Source organism: Gavia stellata, chromosome 24 (genome assembly GCF_030936135.1).
Source record: "Gavia stellata isolate bGavSte3 chromosome 24, bGavSte3.hap2, whole genome shotgun sequence".
Taxonomy (NCBI): Eukaryota; Metazoa; Chordata; class Aves; order Gaviiformes; family Gaviidae; genus Gavia; species Gavia stellata.
Window position 1 is genome coordinate 1976909 of NC_082617.1, and position 16236 is coordinate 1993144.

A 16236-nucleotide genomic window follows, 5' to 3' on the forward strand; every position below is an offset into this window, starting at 1 on the left:
CGTAAGGATTTGCCTCCCGTGGTCCCCGAGAGCAGGGTCACAAGCGCAAGCCCAGCCCGCGTTTGCTGGGGCGCTTGTGCTGCTCTGCCGGAGCGAAGCTTCACGGAGCTGCGAGCTCTGGAGGTCTGTGGCTGCTCTGGAGCAACACGAAGCAGCCAGACATATGGGAGAGCCGGGCCGTAAGCGTTAGTTTGAATAATGAACATAAGTTGTCTTTTAAAGTCATTGTAACACCTTTAGAACATTGTGAGTGGGCCGTGGGATGGGAGGTTGAAGAAGTGAAACATTTCCTATTCTTTACTGTCACAAACAGTATATACTAAATACGTGACTGAACTGGTATAATTAATTTTATTAGCACTCATCCAGGGTGCTCCAAACCATCCACTCACGGCTTCACCACGCATGAGTAATGTGTCCATCCCAGGTGCACGCCAGTAAAACCCTTTGTGCCGCACCGCCGCAGACAGCACCACCTCCGAAAACACCCCGTAAACTTCCATGGGCTTATTCAAGACCAAGAGCCTGACCAAAAGGTAACATATTGTCATTTATAATCCTGCCAGAGCTGCTGACCCACCTCGGGTTAAGTCTGGGCTGTGCCAGGTCCAGTTGTGCAACTGGCAGAAAATTGCGGCTCCTCACCGAATGGCACTCAGTAAACTTGGGTGTTCCTTAACAGTAATAATCACCAACATTACCCAGCTCTCACTAAAGTTTGCTACCCCTCAGAGATGAACTGAGGAAAAAAAATGGTAAAATCGAATAAGTCAGAAAAGAGCACATTTAAAAATGCATTTTAAAAACGCAGCGGCGGCATGTAGCTCTCCTTGACCAAACCGTGCGGGCTTCCCAACAACGTCAGCTTTGATAAAGAGAGTCCCGTTCCTTCCCCGAGCACCTGTGCGCTAGCAGTTGGGGATTTTCCCCCCTCCCCGTGAAGCAGGGCTGGTAGCCCCATCCTGCCGTAGGACGGAGCGGCTCCTCGGCTGTGCGGGACCCTCCGGCTCCTCCACCGAGCTGGGAGCCCCTCGTCGCCAGCCCCTCTCCCGGCCTCGGCGCTCGTCCTCCTGCTGCGCCGCTGAGCCTGCGCTCGTAAATTAACAAATTGCAAATACAACATTAAATAATGGCAAATGCATACTAACAAACAAACAAATAAATATTTCCAGTGCTTTATTAATATAATTTTGACAGCTTCATTAGGTTGGTGAAATTTCAAGATACTTAATGAAATAATGCTTCATCCCTTGGCTTGTGATATAAATTCTAATGAAATGCGCAATTCCAATTCATCACCAACAAACTGTGATGCTCTGCTCAGAAGGCACTATCATACTGCCAAGGTTTTTATTTCCCTGACATTATGATCTTCACAATTTTATGTTAACAGTTAGAATGGTGGCGCCTAATAAGTTAAACAGCAGAATAAAAGATCCCTCTAGAAGGAAAAAAGTATATGTTTAGGTGGAAGAGACTTCAGAACAGATTATGGGTTGTTTTATATTCTAAATATGACACATTAATATCTACTCATTTAATACTATAATTTTTTTTAAGTTCCTTTCACTGAAAGATGATCTTTATTTCTCTGAAAATTGCCTGGTGGAATCCCCACTTGTGCAAATGATAAGTGACTGCCGCACACCAAGAGCTAAATGCTCCAGAGCTCAATGGAGCTGCCCTTAAATGAACAAAGTAAATGGAAAAAAATTAAGTAGAATTAATATTATTAAAGATAATAATATAAATTATTAGCGGTATTCTATTAAGGTCAGATTAATCCCACTACAATTCAGTTGGAATAATACGTGCAATTTATGCAATCACAAATGTTTTAACATTCAAATTACCTTTCTGGCATTCTGGAAACCTGTATTTTACATTCCAGAGGAAGGCAAAGGCTCCCCCCCCCCCCGCCAAGACCGGAGCCCCGCGGCTGCGCCCCGGGGCCGGGGGCCGAGCACCCCGGGGCCGGGGCGGGTGGGGGAGCGGCCCCGCAGCCCTCGGGCAGCCTGGAGCGGCTCCTGCCCCTTCTAGGGGCTCAGCTACGAATCGAGCTCTGAAATTCAGCCGCAGCCCTCGCTCCGAAGCTGCTCCCTCGCCTCCGGATGCCGAGATCTGCAGCTCCGGCTGCGGGGAACCCGGGGGACGAGGCTCTCCTGGCCCAGCAGCACCGCGAGCGATTAGTTCAGAAATCACAGAGAGTGTTTATAAACCCGCACGCCTGGCTTGGCCCGCACAGGATGGCACACAAACATAGCGCCTTTGCAGGGATCACACCGTCCCGTGGCCGGGCGGCTTCGGTCTCAGCATCTCTGGCCCCGCGTTTGTACCGGGGAGCCCTGCCAGGGTCGTGCCTTGGGCGCCTCAGCCACAAAATCCCAACTCCAAAACACGAGCATCAGATCGCTTTGCTCAAGCAGGGAACAGCATCTCTCAGTATTTGCTGAAAAGTCAGGCCCGTAGCTGGTGTCTTTGAGGAGGCACCAAAAGCTCAAGGTCCGCAAAGCTGCCGATTTGAAAACCTCCCTCCAAGCAGGGAGGTCCGTCGGGCACAGGACACCCGTCCCCACAGCGCCGAGGCGTGCAGCGTTGCTACCAGCCCCACCTGCCGCAAGTGGAACTGAAACCTGCTCTGAAATGCTTTGGATTCATTTGGATTATCCAGAGAGCTGAACAGCTTGGCAAAAATCAGCAACTTTAAATTTTCCTAAAACCAACTGATTTCTGAAGCAGGAGCAATAATAATATTGCTCCTTTTCCACTTGCTGAAGAGACTGGAGGCTCTTTGAGACAGGAACCATCACATTTGGCATTTGTGCCAAGGCTGGCAAGGAAGCCCTGTTCCCAAGGGGGATCTCCTGATACTGTAGAAATGCAAACAATAAATGAGACAGTAGTAAACTTGGAGTTTTGTGGCTGTCCGTGGGCGCAGCATCCACCTGCACTCATTTGCAGCAGGACAATTGCACAATCACCACAGCAGGACGGTGACACAGGTGTAGGCTTACAGATTGAAACCAGTTCCAACCATTTTGCAAGCTCCTTGCTTGCCTAGGGGCTGTTGTCTCATGCTGGGTCTGTGTAGGAACACCATTAAAACCACCTGTAAGGGCCCTGTACCCCATCACCGTCCCACCCTCTACCCATAGTACTGGGGTGTCCGAGCTGGCGTAGCTCAGGGACGAGGCCAGTGTCCACGGCTGTAGTAGCATGGGGGGCAGTAGAGGGTGGAAAACCGGCTTACAAGCTCAGGTAGACACTTGAGCATGGACATGGTGCTGGTGGTGACACGGCTTCACTGGGAGCGGGACCCGTCCTACTTGTAGACAAACCCTCCGTTTCGTCTACGTGAGCTGTAAGTGGAGACCTACGCCAAGCCTGACCTCTACTTCATTGCTTCTTGCAAGGATAAATATATCAGAGACAACAAGGGGTTCAGCTATTTTAATAATGGTGGTTATGCAAATAATCTTGGGTTTAGATTAAAAATAATCATAATTTTGTCTGCTTTTTACAAAATGTTCTGCAACAGCAGGCCATATGCCAGCAGCTTTCCCTAGATAAAATCTATACAAAGCAAGAGAGGGTAATTTGCCATGATTTTTAAAGACATGAGTTTTAAATACTGGAAGTACAATGACAGAGGACAAGCTCAGGAGAAACGGAAATCCATGGCATGGTTCACAGCCGTGACCGTAGGGTGGGAAATGCCATATTTCAGAGAGTCCAGGCAACATGCAATGGGCCAGTTGCAACACCGCCATAAAGCCCTGAAAGAAAAAAGTCTTTTGTAGACTCTCTAACTTTAAGCTTCCTCCAATGCCCAAAGGAGCTTATGAGCTGCTTGACCAAGATAATGACACTCTGACATTTTTGGATCTTCTCTGTGTCACTGTTACTAATTTTATGATCTAATTTTACCATTTTTATAATCTTTTTCAAGTAGTCGGTATATACCACAATTAGGGTTCTTTTTCTTGTTGATAATAACAGCTCCTATTATCTATAACTCATCAGCTAGATTCTTCTTTAATGCACTTGGCTTCCCTTATCGATTTTCTACCACTCAGAAATGTTAAATTATCCGGATTACTAGTTTTTCCCTCTTTTCCCATTCTTTATATGCTGTTTCTTTTTCTAATTGCTGCTTTCATTTTCACCTAGAAAGATCTCAAAATCAAACACCATTCTTTTAAAATTCTAGTGGAAATACAACTTTTTAGCCAGGTTGTGAACTCTTAGTGGGAACTTTCCATTTTTCACTCATTTACTTACCTGTTTATTTTTCTTCCCAGCGAGTTTCACTCATCTCTTTATTCAGCTTCACAGATCCAGGGAGAAGCACCAGGTATATATTACTGGTTGGGACTGTCTTTTATTATCCCATAATTAATGTAATCAGGTCATGATCACCGGTCTCTAGGCAACCACCGATTTCTAGTTCAGTGATCAATTCATCTTTATCCATCACAATAAGATCTAAAATAGAATTACCTCACGTTAGGTGCCATCCCTTTTGTGTTAAAAAATTATCATATATAATTTTTAGAGATGCCACTGATGTTTTATGACTGCCTGCAGGAGGTCTCCAACATTCACCTCCCACAGCAATGTCCCGCGGAAAAGGGCAGGTTTGCTTCTGATACCCCACAGACAGGTGCACCCGGCATGGGGTACGATGGCGTGTACCAGCCCACAAACAGCTGTTAGTTCACACGTTGCACCACGCACACATCACTGCTTATCAAAATAGAGAGAATTGCCACTTCCTCTCAGTTATGGCCAGATAAGATATCACTATTTCTTCTCTTTATATTCCTTCCTATCTTGCTGCCATATGCTCATCACCCCCTGAATTTCTTCTTATGAAGAAGATCCTCCAACCCTTCCTAAGACCCTCCAATTCATCCATCCCCCTCATTGTGCAATGCCAGGCAAGCGCAAATCTGTAGGCATGAATGGAAGCGCTTCAGAATCATGTCTCCACCAGAATAATGGAGGGAATCCCATCCAGCCCACTTGTAACGTGTTAAATTATAAAGCCGTTTTGAAATATTTCAAAATTTTGAGAAGTGTAATGAAAACCGGTGATTTAAAAAATCAATCTTACTGAATACCACTGACTTTTAGATCAACATTCGCATTGTATTTCTGTCCATTATTATTTCCTCTTGGTTGGTTTTAGACTGAAAAGGGACTGACTGTCTTCAGTCTTCAGAGCTGAGATTGCATCTTATATCTGTGTATATCCTGGGAAAGAAGTCCCGTTCCTGTTTGGCATATTTAAACGGTGGTGTAAGTGAAATGGTAAATAAATCTGTATTTTAATACTCAGTTTCCAGGGAGTCCTTTGTTATCAGCAGAACCAGGGCTGGAATAGAGCTGGTATCTCCTGCAGTCTTGAAGGCCAGGGTCAATCTGTTGAAGCTTTCTGTCCTCATGTGGGCTGGGACACATGTAATCCCGGAGGTGAGGAGCAGCTGAGCTCATCCGAGCTCTCCAGCTTCTGGAAGGTGAGTCCTCCCGAGGCCGGTGGAAACTGACGTGCAGAGCATCTGTCCTGGGCGTCCAGAGAGGTGACATGAACACGTCACCCACTTCCACTCATGACAAATATTGCGCGGTGCCTCGGCAACCCTGTGGCAGGGCGCATGGGGTCGTCCCTTGCTCCATTGCTGGTAGACATCATGGTGGGTCCTGTGTCCCTTCCAGGGGCAGAGTAAGGGGTGGGTCTCTGCCCTCGAGCATCTCTCTCTCTCATTGTCCCACTGTGAAATGGCAATACTAAAAATCAGCCTCTTGTGTGGGACTCTGCAAGGAAATATTTTCAAGACTGTGTCAGACTGCCTGAGCAGACGGACGGAAAGATAGCTAGATGAAAAATAATTAGAATAATTATTTGAAAATCAATAACTGTCTGAAACAGCAATCATTTAACCTGGAGACATTTCAAAATGAGATTTATACCGGCTAGGCAACTGAGGTCCAAATGATGACTTAAAATTTGCCCTGGATAACCTTAAATTGCCCTTCACCCTAGGTCCACCACGGTCAGCAGCCAACCCTGAATCACCAACTGCCCTGGTTTCAGAGGCGGCCAACTCTGGGAAGAAGAGAGCTTCCCCTTGTTCAGGACTGTCCCAGGTCTGTCATTGCAGTGGAGGGATTGGAGACACCCCTACAAAGAAATCAAGAGACATGTGGAGAGAAGAGCATCTTGCAGGGTGAGGACTTGCCTCCTTGTTCAACAGAAGAAATCCTGGAAGGAAATTTTAGGGTACTTGGATTTGTAGACGCTAGACAGGGTCAAGCTGGATCCTGTCTGTTGCATAGTAGAGTTGTTTCTAGGGGCTCCTGGAGGCAGATCACCTCTCACAGCACCCTGGAAAATTGGCTGTTTTATTTTTGGACTCTAGTATGTTTCTAGGAAGGGCTGAATAAAACTGCGGGCTGTTTTCTTAGGTTCTTAAAAAAAAAAAAAAATTTCACAAGTGTGACCTTCTGTGGACTGACTGCATGAAAACTGTGAAAACAGACTTTAAAATGTTCTGCAAACCCTTTTCTAGAGTCTCTGCTGCATACTCTGCTGGGCGTCAAAAGCAGTAAAAAATGGAAGCAGCCCAACAGTTGACCCAAGGCAGAGGCTATGTTGAGACATCCCTTTTGCTGCTGCAAATTCTTAGTCCACTTTCCGCACTTGCTCAGGTTTTTTTTGTCTGGGTGAAGGGGAAGGTCATCTCCAGGTTCAGCAGCAGACACAACTCACAACACATCTACGTTGTGTGTGACCGACCGTCTGCCTCAGGTCCCACCTCGTGCAACACACTTCCACCTGCGCCCTCCATACCCTCCTTTGAGCTCTGCCTTATTTCCCTGGCAGATGAAGCGATCCATGTTCGTACTTTGTGCTAAGTTTTTAAAGTGCTTTAGGATCCAGTGACAGGTGTTGAATATTTAAAGCGGGGAAGGGGGAAAAATGAGCAGGTAGCTGCCAGCTGCTCTGCCTGCAGCTGATCGCTGTCCCCTCGAGGAGCTCGGACAGTCCTTTCTCCCATTTCACATTAAGCTGGGGTTATTTTTTTAATTTAACTTCTCTGCAAAGAAAACATGGGGATGGGCAGAAAGGAATGTTGTAAAGAGCATATTTTTTCCTTTTAATCCAGCAACCTAAATAAAATTAATAGATTTAACCCTTTTTTTTTTTTTTATTGATGGACTCTGGCTAGTCCCTTATTGTTTCCTCAGGGCTTGAATTATGGTGCAATAATTCACGCTGAGTTGCATGGACGACACTCGGCTTTCAGCCTTGTGCCTGACAATGCTCCAGGCATGAATTATTGTACTATAATTCACACCTTGTCATATCTTATTGCCGGAACATCTCCTAAATGACAAAGCTGGATTCATTAAGTAGAAATTCAGTCAAAACTTGGGAAAGGAAGTTGATGGCAGGAAGGGCCGTGTACTTAAGATCTTCATCTGTGTCATTTCAGTCTAGAAAGGAAGACCCCCAAACAATTAACACAGGGGAAGAGGTTTATACGTCCGTATTTCGGTGCCTATGTGTGTAACTATCTTGGGTAGAATTTCTCCAAGTAGAGAGAGGTAACTTTTCCAAACTAGGTGCCTGTTTGTGGTCCAGCTGTATTGACCAGCTGGTCCACAAAAGGCTTTTCAGCAGTCTAGGTTCCCATGCAGACCTAACAGTCTGCTTCATGGGGACATCAGCAGCCATTTGCACGGAAAAGATGCTCACAAGGTGGTCAAAAGCCAGTAAACCCCTTCACAGGCACAAGCACACGCAGCCTCCTCCGTACTCTCTTCTGTACATGCTCTTCCTCCTCCATCACGCCTTCCCTGTCACTTCTTCCAGAAGACCTTTGACGTGTCTCCCTGTCTCCCAGGGCTCACACACAAGACAAGCCCCACAAGCCGGCAGCACCGTGTACCACGGCAGAAGGAAGACCTCAGGATCAGACCGTGCCGAAAGCAAAGGTGCAGCTTTGCCATCAAAGGGGTGCGCTGAGCACCTCTCCCTCCTGCAGCCCAGCTCCATGCTACCGCTGGGGCTGGAAAGGGACAGTCGGCTAGTGCCACACACCCCCCCTTGGAGGGCACAAATACAGCTCCTGCCTTCTCACTGAGCCGTGTGCTTTCCGACTGTCCTTGGGAAGGCACAAGCCTGCCGGGGTCAGGGATCAGATCACTTTTTTTGCAGCCTGGGCAAAGAAAGGCACCCCTTAAGGAAAAAAACAGATCTGGGGAGAGATGGCTATTTTGACAAATAGCGGTAGGCGGCTGGAAAATCAGCAGGGACTGGAAGACATCTCGAGGAGGTGAATCTCAGCAAGTCTCACCCTGGGCTGTGCACGGTGAGCCAGCCCGTGGCAGACGGCGTAGACATCTTTCTGCACAGAGTGTGCTAAATGCAGTCACTCACAGAAGCAACATCTTGCTGGTGTTTGGGGTAGTCGAGAGGAATCACTGCCAAACATCTAGGTGCTTAAAACAGCACCAGGCATCTGCTGTGAGTCAGATAATTCACACCCTTCATGCCCACTGCATTTTAAAACATTTCAGTCGAAATATTGCTTTCTGCTGAGCCAACTCCTGCAGGATGCAGCTTCCGCTCAGATGGTTTGTGTGGTGTGTGTCCCCCCCCCGGCTGCTCCTCCGGCTCTCCCGGTCCTCCTTGCTAGGTATGAGCTCACTTTCAAATGGTTGAAGTGGCAAAAAACGTGGCCACTTCCCCAGCTACTTGTTCCTGCCCATCGACCAGCCCTGCTAGACACAGGGGCAGTGGGAGCACTCCCAAATCCACTGCAGGCAAAACGAGTGAACCTATTTCTTTCTGCTGTCGGAGTGGCAGCGGAAGGGACAAACGGGGAGCGACAAGTGGCTGGAGGTGGCAGGATCTTCACTTGGAGGAGCTCAGCAGGCACATACTGCTCAAGAGGTCTCGTGACAATGCCAGTGCTTGAAATTCAGCACCTGGACTTAAGAGTGGGTTTTTGCAATGCTATGGTAGGTGCCCACACAGCAGAGCCCCGGGGCTGTGACTGGCAGGAGCACACAGAGCACTGGGATGCCTCATTCAATGGGAATGTCAAAGTGCAGGGTATCCCTTGGACTTCACGACCTTCCTCAGGACTGCAGACAGGCACTTTGGTGGGACAGGCTCCAGACTATGCTGAGACCCAAACCTCACGTGGTTTCATCTTAAAACCAGAGGAACAGTGACAGTGCCCACCTGCTGGCCACAAGCTTGAGAGGTAAAACGTTGTACGTAGTGCAGGTGAAAATCCGCTGGCTTCCCCAGGTTCTCATTTGCCAGGGCATTTACGCTGCCCTGAGTTAAAAAAGCATCTGGAGAAAGTGCAGGACAGCCTGTCCTGGCTGGTGTCTGGCACAGTGCAGTATCACAGAATCACAGAATCATTAAGGTTGGAAAAGACCTGTAAGGTCATCAAGTCCAACCATCAACCCAACCCCACCATGCCCATTAAACCATGTCCCACAATGCCATGTCTACGCATTCCTTGAACACCTCCAGTGATGGTGACTCCACCACCTCCCTGGGCAGCTTATTCCAGTGCTTCACCACTCTCTCAGGAAAGATATTGTTCCTAATATCCAGCCTGAACCTCCCCTCGTGCAACTTGAGGCCATTTCCTCTTATCCTGTCACTTGTCACTTGGGAGAAGAGACCAACACCCACCTCACCACAACCCCCTTTCAGGTAGACGTAGAGAGCAATGAGGTCTCCCCTCAGCCTCCTCTTCTCCAGACTGAACAACCCCAGCTCCCTCAGCCGCTCCTCATCAGACTTGTGCTCCAGACCCCTCACCAGCTCCGTCGCCCTTCTCTGGACACACTCCAGCACCTCAATGTCCTTCTTGGAGTGAGGGGCCCAAAACTGAACACAGCATTCGAGGTGCGGCCTCACCAGCGCCGAGTACAGGGGCACCATCACACCATTTCTGATACAGTAGTAGGGAGGTATTTGAAAAAGTGCATCACAAATGGGCGATATTGCAAAAGCAACAGCTATTTGGCCAACTCCACCCGAGGAGGCCACTTTTGACTTGCACATGGTCATCAGTGCAGATGTATGCAAAATGCCTTATGCAGTGGGGCATGGCTCACCTCGAGATGTCTCAGCTCAGCCCGGTGGTGACACCCTGGACCACAGTGAACCTCCAAGCTCTCCATTGACTGTTAATGCAGCAGAAGGCAACAAGCTCAGGTAGAGGCACATCTCAGAGAAGTTAGAAATCCCACCAGCTGGCACACATGCTGTATCCAGCTGGCAGAGGCAAGAGCACAGAGCCCTGAAGAGGTGAAGACAGCCGGGAAACCCAGGCGCTGTATCACCCCGGCAGGTCTGGCAGTGTTTGTGCTAGCACATGAATTCAGCTCAATGCTTTCCCGGTGGATGTAAGCACCTCTAAAGCATCAGCTGCAGAAGTGTAAGCAGTGTTTACTGACAAATGTGAATAAACATCTATTACCATTAGTTATCCATTAATTAGTGGATTAATAACCAGTTAAGACAGCTTCTTATTTAGTGGTTGAGTCTTCCTTGTCATCCTGGATTATTATAATAACAATTACTATGCGTGCTCCTGCATAGCACCACCGGTCACAGTCCCATCCTGAAGGGAGTATAGTACAGCCTGCAACTATCCTGCCACTTCTTTCACCCCTCGCTGAAACCGTGGTCCTGCCAAGCATGGTGGCAAAATACCGTAAACTGCCACAAAACCAACCTGTGGTGCATATGTCAAGTCCAGAAATCTTCCAGGACACTTAGCTGTCACAGTCTTGGGGCAGACCTTCACACCCCCTTGCACCGAGAGCGAACCTAGATGTGAGATGTGGCAGAGACAGGCAGCAAAGAGCTTCGAGCAGGTGAAACGAACCCAGCCAAACAACCTGAACTGCGGCACGCAGCCAGATAATCTTTCTGACCACGAGGAGCACTTCAGCCTGTTAAAATCCCCTTTGGGATATTCTATGGGCCTGTCGCTGCAAGAAAACAGGCTCTTTCCTCCAAGATTGTTGACGTAGCTTATTACTGAATACTCGTCTGTTTGCAGATGTTCTATATTTTCCTGACATGAAGTTTCTTAACATCCCTTTTAAATTGTCTTTATGCTCACGATGTTGATGCATAATCTCTTTTTTCCTTGAGAAGTTACTGTAAGTGCCTCGTGCAATGATGAGATGAAAGCCTTCTTTGTGTTCCTGCCAATCCAGTTTGTATGCCTCTGTTTGTCACCTGCAGATAAAAGCTCAGGGATGTTGTTTAGAGCTAGTCTATGAAGTAGAGACTCAACTGGAGGCAAGGACAGGAGGAAAATATTAGCAAAGCAACCACCTAATTCTTGACAATCCCAGCACCAGCCATTGTGAAGGTTTGCCCAAACAAGAATCCTGACCTAAAGCCTCTTAGGGTGGCTTATGTGAGTACATTACACTTCAAAGAGCGTACACACAAGGCCAGTTCCTGTAGCTCAGCTGATGAGCAGCAACTCATTAAGCTGCAGTAATTTGGCAGGTCTGTGTTTAGGTATATCTCAGCTGGAGCATCACATTTTGTGAACCATTTTTTTCCAAACAGAGCATATACCAAAAAGTTTTGAACTGTGTCAGGCTGATGAAACCCAGTCATATAGACCATTGCGTGGCTTAAAAATGACGTCTTTAAATGATGAAAGTCTGCCTATAGATCCTTTCATTAAATATAGGACCAAGTATCCTTTGTTTATTTTTAGCCAGTTAGAAACTGGTTTAAGCTAAAGCAAAATCATACCTTTTTGTGACAGACACAAAGCTGAGGTAGATGGACACCGCCGTTCAGGCACACCAATGTTAGTTTACATCCCAAGTCACCCATGTCGTGACTGGGGACAGCTGAAACTTTGTCCCCTTGGTGGTTCCTCTGAATCTCTCTCCACCTCCACGCACCACAGCACCCTTCCCATCATCATCTGCCTGCGCTTGCTTGCCAGGAAACCCCATCATTGCTCACCCGTAGACCAGGACAGTCTCTCAGTACCTTCTCTAACAGCCTCTCCTGTGGCCACTGATGGGGTGGCCAATAAAGCCCCGATGAGGAAGATGATGTCCATAGGAACAAACCGTCTGAAAAGGGAAGAGACCAGAGGAAGCCTGTCTTTCCAAAAGCCTTACAATCTTACCATGGCCACACAGACACCACCTCCAGAAGGTAAACCTTTAAAAAGCCACTTGAAGACACTGCTGTGTTCAGCCGTTTGCCCACCAGCCAGAATATCATATCCAGAGGCTTTCAGTCTCCTCTCTCCAGGTGGCACACTGCATGTTTGCCAACCTACTAAACTATTCTGTAAGAGACCCTGCCCAAAGAAACTGGAGCTATTTTCTCTCTGTCTGGGGAGTGGTGAACTGTTACACCAACAAGTTGTGCAGTTCAATATGAGCAGATGTGTAGAGTGAAACAGCTGGCATGGCGCAGTCAGCATCTGTACTGTGTGTGTTCTGGCAGGGTTATTTTGGACTATCTCTAGTGTGGTCCTGTGGCACATTAGTGGATGGAGAGCACCAAGTGTTGCTGGGGGACATTTTCCAGTTTAATTTCATTTGACAGGACACCACTTTGGGTGCTCTAAGTCCACTCTGAAAGGTGAGCCAAGTATTTGACCTTGGTTGCAGCAATTTGGGATTTATCAAAAGAAAATCGAGCTGACTCACTTACAGCGTATCCAGACTTTCTGTATTGGTGTGTGCATGTGGGGAATATAGGTGCTAGAGAGATTTTTAGTTTAGCAGAGAAGTGCATGAAAAGAACCATCACCAACAGCTGAAGTCAGTTAAATTTGCATGGGAAACAAAGCACAAAATTTAGCAATGAGGACAATTAATCACTGCAATAAACTATTTCAGAAAGAGATTGAACTCTCCTTTTTGGAGGCCTTTTTGGAGGACCAATTGGTCCTTTTTGCTCAGGACTGGTTCATTTCTGGAGCTGTTAGTCCAACAACTTGCTGGTCCCAGCTCAATGGAAACAGTGAAACTGGGATGTGCAGGAGGTAAGACAGAAACTCCTTTCTGGTTTTGGTTCCAGTGCTGAGCACAGCCTCCTTTCCCAGTGGAAGATCTCATACAGGCCAAGGGATTGTCAGCCAGATTGATCCCATCCGAGAAGTTGCTCCCATGGCTCCCACATAGCCAGGGCATAACAGTGTGGTGGGACAGTCCCCTGTGACCACATCCACATTGCCTTTGCTTCACACACGTTTGTGCTGTAGGTGAAACCTCCACTCAGATCTCCCAGCTCTCTGAGTCACACCAAGGATCAGCTCTTAGTCTGGACTATCAAAGACAAACCTTGTGACCAGGGACCCAACTGTGCCATTTTGCATCACCTGTAGGGTTGCAGTTGTTCTGCTTGGTTTAAATGAAGTGCTTATTGGGCATAGGAGAGGTGAGGGGTTTTGCAGGGCTTTATACAAAACACCGTGAAGTTTTTGGCTTGGCCTGATTAGAGTGGGAAGATTTTTGAAGTCTTGAAGTCTTCCTTCATTTCCCACTCAGATCTAATTGTGTTAGCAAAACACCAACAGCATTCTGGAGGCAGTGAGAGGAGAATAGCATTATTTAACAACCACTGAAGAACAGAACAGAAAACATGGAGGGAGAGAGTCTTTATCTTAAACCACTAAGAAAAATGTTGCTCCCCGGGACTTTAGCAGAGATTATTAACGTAGAATAAAACTTCTCTTCCGAGAAGCACATTCTTGAAGAAAGCTTGACATTGGCTCGACAGTCTCTACTGCAGTAAGCCACAAGGAGAAGGTTTTGTGGGATGCCTGGAATATGAGAGTGCTGTTGCTGTGAAAACACATCGGAAAAGCACACAAAGCGCAAGAGACTGAGAGACCACCTCCAAAGATCTCCCAGCTCCTCCCTGTCCTGGTCTGGTAGTTAAGCCAGCTGATGTACAAGACTTTTACTGGTATGTCTTCAAATGATCATACACCACTGGAGGCTTTTCTGAATCTCTCCCTCCTTTCTTCCCTCTGAAGTTTGGGAAGGGACTGGGATTATTGTATTTTTATCTGGTTTGCTGGGAGAATGCTTGCTTGCATCCAGGTGGAACAACCAATCTTTTAAAACATATGGAATATACACAGATAAGTAGGTATGTACAGTGATGACATAACTGTAGAAATTATGGCACTGGAAGGAAAGTGCTCCATCTGGGCCTGACAGGGTTTTTTTATCTGTTCAACAGGTTCTTCTTGCCTTCTTTTCTTTTCCTGATTTATCACATTGGTGGCCAACAAACAACATCTGAATGCTCAGCCCCATGTTTCTTCCTCCTCCTCCTCCACATCTCTGCCCCTTTGCTGTCCTCCTCCTGTTGGCACCCCCAGCTGCGGTGGGTTGGGCAGAACGCAGACTTTCAGGATTTTAGAGCCGTTTGCATTGTATGAAAAATGTAGGTTTTTTTTTTTTTTTTCCAAGGTAGGAAAATAGTATGCTTTTTCCCTTCTCTCCTAATGCAAATGTGGCCAAATTGATTTCCCTCCAACTTTCCATAGAACAGATTCATTCCGAGAGGAGAATTTTGGGAAAAGGTACAAGTTTGTGAAGACAGAGTGTTCTCATGGAGGCTGAAATAGTTATTTTAGCTAGAACATTTGTGGCACATGGCCTGTGAAAGACAGGGATTAAAATTAGGGAAGGGAATATCCCTGAATGGGATCACAGAAGAAAGAGAATGGTAATGAAGTTAGAGGATTTACTGGGCAGATCAGCACTTTATCATGCAGCATGAGGTAGAGATCTCAGCAGCACAGTGACAAGCAGAGAAACGGGTGTGGGCTGGATGCGTAAGAGCAAGTGAGTCTTCCGGCAGAGTTTCTAGCTGGGTGCTTTTCCAAGCCTGTTTCCGTGTCCATTGCCAGCCCAACCGGTGCGTTGCTCTGTGCTCCACTCCCCAGTCTGTGCTTTGCTCTGGGGAGTGGTATGTGGTGTCTCTGCACCCACAGAGCAGACAGGACTTCTGCAATAATGAAAACAAGTGAAACGATAATTTAAGTAAGTTAGATGCAAACACAGGCTGAAGTTTGCTCCAGGTGGTAGGATGGATAATGCTCACAGTTTGGCTGATGCTTGTTCTGGATCTTCCAATGAGGGTCTAACATCTTTATTTTCTTTGAGCTGCTTTATGCAGCAAGGTCAATAAAGCACCATTGCAAATCAATTTAAACAAAGGTGCAGGAGCAGATAACTCTGAACTCCCAACTACTTAAAATAGCTGCCACATCCGTAGCGAAGAACAGAGACTGAGTTATTTAGCTCATCTTTGTCGACTAATGAAACAGCCTCCATATGGAAATGTGCTTTTTGCATACATTTTTGCTGAGAACTAGTTAAGATTAATATAGGCCAACTCCCTCTCATTTCAGTTTTCTTTTGAATTACCCCAAAGATTTGTTTATTTACAAGTGTTTGAGCGTTTGAATACACTCAATTGATATCGCTGCAAACTAGGCGGAGTTGGACTCTGCATTGACAGACCTGTGAAAAGGAGCGAGGAGCGCAGCGGGCTGGGGCACTGAGAGGGGACCGCAGGGATGAGATGCCCAAGCTGTGAGGAAGCCCTAGCTGGGCAAGCAGGAGATATTAGAGTTCCCAAAGGTCTACCTATGTGCAGCAGAACACCTTTGGGAGTGATTGCTGCTAATTTAGCCCCAAAGTTCACATGGAAGGAGCAGCTGCAGGATCAGTCATCAGGTGGTGTTGGCTGGACACCATCCTCCCATCTCTTTCCTACTGGGAACACAGAGCTAGCCAGGACTTCAGTCACATCACAAGGAGCAGGCAGGAGCTCTGGACGCTGCTTGAGGCCCCCCTGCTTGCTCAGCTGGGCATTGGCAGAAAATGAGTGTGGAAACGGCGTGGATGCGTGTGGGCAGGAGGCTGCCCTGGGGTGGGCAGGGCGCCTGCTGGGCGAGGGAGCAGAGCAGCTTCTCCACAGTGCCATTGCACGGGCAGGTCCACAAGCTTTTTTGCAGATAATCTGTTATATGGGACTTCCCAATGTGTGTTGGGATTTTCCAGTGGGGTGGGGTTCGCTTCTGCTGCTAAATTGTTCCCCCAAGGCAGAAGGTGCATGTGAAACCCTGGAGATTTAAAGCTGACAAATGTTCAACGTCTCTCCTGGAGGAAATGGCATGC